The sequence below is a fragment of the Apis dorsata genome, unplaced genomic scaffold (genome assembly GCF_000469605.1).
Source record: "Apis dorsata unplaced genomic scaffold, Apis dorsata 1.3 scaffold_779, whole genome shotgun sequence".
Lineage (NCBI taxonomy): Eukaryota > Metazoa > Arthropoda > Insecta > Hymenoptera > Apidae > Apis > Apis dorsata.
In genome coordinates, this window is record NW_006263926.1 from 133604 (window position 1) to 137968 (window position 4365).

Genomic DNA, 4365 nt, shown 5'->3' on the forward strand with positions numbered 1-4365 from the left:
AACACGCGGGTCCTTAATGCGGCATTAATTCAAAAATTTACGATCATCCGCGCCCGTCGATCGCGAGCCCGACCATTTACAACGCGGATCGCGTTATCGTCCTAACGCGATGGATATTCCACGCTCGGATTACGTACCGTCGCCGCGATGCCAATTTAATTTAATAGGATCAACTCATTTGCACTCGTAAATTCACCATTAATTAATAGCTCGCCGTCCAACCTATTACGCGGTTTTAATCGCGGACATAATAACGCGGCGATTTATTTAAAGAAGAAAAAAAAAAGAAGGACGCAAAATATCTCTAAACAAACTGACGAATTATTTTTCGTTTCGATAAGCGACTCGTTTCGATAAGATCGTTCGTTCTTAGCCACGCCTCATCGCTTTCAACGATCCTCGAATTCCAGCAGCGCGACTTGACCTCTTCTCACCGTGGTCCGTCTCGCCACAACGGTACAATGAATTTCCACGACCGCTCGTTAAAGGATTTCTTCCACTTCGTTCTCGTATGCTCGTTTTAACGCGCGATAAACGGCGACCGTAACTTGGTCCAACCGAGGCATTCTCTTGCTTCGTCTCCTGTTCCGAGCTGGAACCGAGCTGTTTCCCTCGAGGGACAAATGCGCGCCTTTCTTTCGACGGCGCGACGATTAGTCGCGTCCAATTAAATTTAACGAATTTCCACGAGCGCGGCTTGATTGGTTTCATTAATTACGCATGCACTACTCGGACAGGGGCAGCGCTGCCGAAAACGCGCCACCAGCCTTGTTGTTCCGCGCGCTCGTGCGTGGACGTGTCGCGGGGTTGCGCGCCATGGCCGAGAAACGGCCATGGCTCCCAGTTATTCTCTATTCTCGCGTTTCGTTCCGTGCACCGCGTTCCGCGGGATCGAGAGAAACGATCGAAGCGACCGATTGCCCTCGCTCTCTCGAGCGACTCTGCCCTCCGGGAACCGACTACCATCGACGACGGTGCATCGAATACGGTGCACTGCGATGCGTGCCTATATTCAGGATTTGCTAATTAAATTCTGCGCTCTACGGTATCCGCCGCTATTTGTCGGTTTCCTCCACTTGGGTGAAATATATTGGCCAATAACGGCGCGTGGCAAATTTCTCACCGTTTCAACACCGATCGCAGGCTGTAACGTAATTGTTTGTTTGGCAAGTTAACAAAGTTGGTGCGAAAAGAAGGAAGAAGAAGAGAAAAAGAGAGGGGAATTTCTGTCGCTTTGGAACTCGTGGCTGGAGTTCGAGGATATCGACTCGATCCAGGCAATCTCGGCTTCCGTTGTCGCGGAAAACGGAAAGAGAGAAAAACGTGGTGGTAAAAAAACGAAAGGCGTCGATGAAAAAGATCGTCGATGTTGAGGACGATGGTTGAGCAGGAAATTAGATGCAAACTTGGGGCTGGATAAACGCAGGAAAAAGATGTTTCCTGGTTGGATCGTTCCGAGGCGCCGGCAGAAGTGCAGGACGAGCGGCTGACATGCGAGATCCCTATATACGCCTATCGACACGAATATGCTAATGTTTCCCGTGGCGCGTTAGTTATGCTAATTCCACTATGATTCACCGAGGCAAACATATGCTGCCTTGCATTTTATGCCGACCACCTGCGGAGCTCTAATTGTCGATGAATTATTAATTTACCGACGAGTTCGCTCTTTTATGCTTTCACTTTTTAAACGTGCCTCCGTTTTACGGGGCGCGTAAACCCCGTAAATGTGAATGTGTGCAAGCGTGTGTGTGTGTGTATGTGTGTCCTTGAACAACGGTGATAACGGTAAACCGTGCACCTATAATTATTATTACGTTTGTTCGCCTTTAGTCTATTTTTTTTTCTTTTTTTCTTTCGCTTCGAGTACCATTTTTTTTTCGCATCGTATCATTATAACTATATACGTTTCTCGCATAATTACATCGGTACTGTAATAATTATAACGATATAATTACATAAAACACTCGTGCGCATACTCACGACAGAAACGGCACGCTCACGTCCATCCAACTCCGAAAAAATATCTTCCGTCGAACATCCTCGAAGGCATCGAAGACACCCACCCTCGTTTCTTATACCTTCTTATACCGTGAGAATGCTAATTAACAATTGGCAATTCGCTGTGCGATGCTGGGCGTAAAATCGTAAAACGGTACGTTGGCGCGGGGTAACAAGGCGTGAAGGGTGATTTAGCCCAGGGTGACGTCACGCTTGTCACCGAGAAACTCGAGGTTTCAGGAGGAGAGTGGAGGTGGCCGTCGGACGAGGAAACAAGATCGTGGGACCGTGTTGGACGAGGTGGCGGAGGAGAGGAGAGGTTGGTCCGGGCAGAGGTTGGAAGGGGAGGCAGATCCCTGCAGGCTCGTAAACCGGCGCAATGGCCCTGAGAAGGGGGAGGTTTTCGCCAAAAAGCGGACGGAGGTCGTCAATGTTGATGATGCGTGGATCACGATGTACTGACGGCTCCATCATAGCCCGACGTACGCCCCTGCTGCTCGATCGGCCCGCTCTTTCCCATTCTATGCCAAGATATATGCCACCTCCGCGAGGCCTATTCCATTTGCTTTATTGAAATAACTCGAGGAGGAAGGCGCGCCTCCGTCGACACGTCGCGAGGATGGAAAGGGGAGGCCGGGCCTCGATTCCCTCGATTCCGACGATTTTCGACCGTCTACTTTTCCGAGGATTGTCTCGTGCGTCGGCGGATACCCCACCCGCGCGAATATTCATCTCTCCAAACTCCTACTGGATGGAATTCTGAGTGGTGTGCTGATCGATGACGCGTGAATAATGCATGGGAGCAGTGTTTGCACTAGCTAAAGATCCAAGTAACTCGGAACGATAGACCTAAATCTATATTAAACAGATTTGGAAGAAAATTAAACACTACTTTTCGAATCTATAGCATAAGGTTATGATATATTTAGGCGAGAGATGTTGAAATTAAATAAACTTTCTTTCTTCAACGATTACAATGTTAAAATTCAAAAATTCGATAAATAGATCGAAAAGAAATTTCTAATGAAATTTCGTTTCATATGCTATTCTTAAATCTTTATAATAAATTTGGATGTTCATGGAAACGAATATGAAGCTTAAAAAGATTAAAGGATTAAAGAGATATCGAATATTGATAATTTTCTTTCAAGATTAACATTCAAGAATTCGATAAATAGATCGAAAAGAAATTTCTAATGAAATTTTAAACACCCATGGAAACGAGTATAGAGCTTCAAAAGTTAGAGAGACGTCGAACGTTGACAACTTTATCGTATAGGAAGAAAAAGGCGCGTCGTTCTATCCATTAGCGTGTCCATCGGTTTTTCTCGGCGAAACCAGGTGACACGTAGGGAGCTAGGTATGGTACGAGTCTTCAACCCGCACCTCCATGTGTGTCCGTTCCCCTCTTGGCCGGCTATTTACGGGCTAATAATGGAAACGAGTTTCACCGCATTACGATCAACCTGGACGTAATTATAATTAACCTTGAGTATTGGCAAGCTTCCGTGGTCTAGGAAGTACATCTGCCGTCTCGTTGCATATATATATATATATATATGTATACGCATGCAAAAAGTCGTTAACATCCCGCAGCAGCAGCAACAGAGAAACCGGAAATATCGTTGAGCGCGCTCCCCGTAATCGTTGCATGGAAAAAAGAATTAAATACGTAATAAGTAAATAAACTTAACGATAGTTGGTGGTTACATCGTCGTCGTCGTCATGGAGACGATATTTGTACGACTCGACTACTCGTCTTGGTAAGCGTGCGAAATACACGAATTGTTGTGGACGATGGTCGAAGATTATCCGTCCGTGTAAATATACCTTGCACTCGAAACTTTGCGGATCGTCTGTACAAATACACGCGAGACGTTCCTTCAAATTTATTCGTCGTACTCGTAAAGAAGTCGATTGAAAAATTCACGCGATCATTAGCGAGATATATTTTTCGAAAATGTGCTTTCGACGGAGGATGGAGGAGAAAAGGTGGAGGAAGAAAGGTTTGCGACGCGGTTAATCGATAACTTTCACAACCGTATCCGACCGTGTCGTCGCGTATTGACGCCTCCACTTTATTCAATTGCTCGTCCAACACAAGACCCTCTTTCCTCCCCTCTCTCTCTCGACACTTTAGTCCGGGGTACAAACATGTTTTTTCGCTTTGTTCATTTCCGGGGTGAACGCGCGGAGGATGCCGCGGTTCCGGCGTTGCTTCGTCCGTCCAGTCGTCGTGCGTCGTCTCGACGTCGGGGCGTCGACGGGGCCGTTTAGTCTTTGACCACGACGGGAGGGTGGAAATGCCCTGTGGAAGAACGATACTCGGGGTAGATCAAAAAAAAAAAAAAAAAAAAAAAAAAA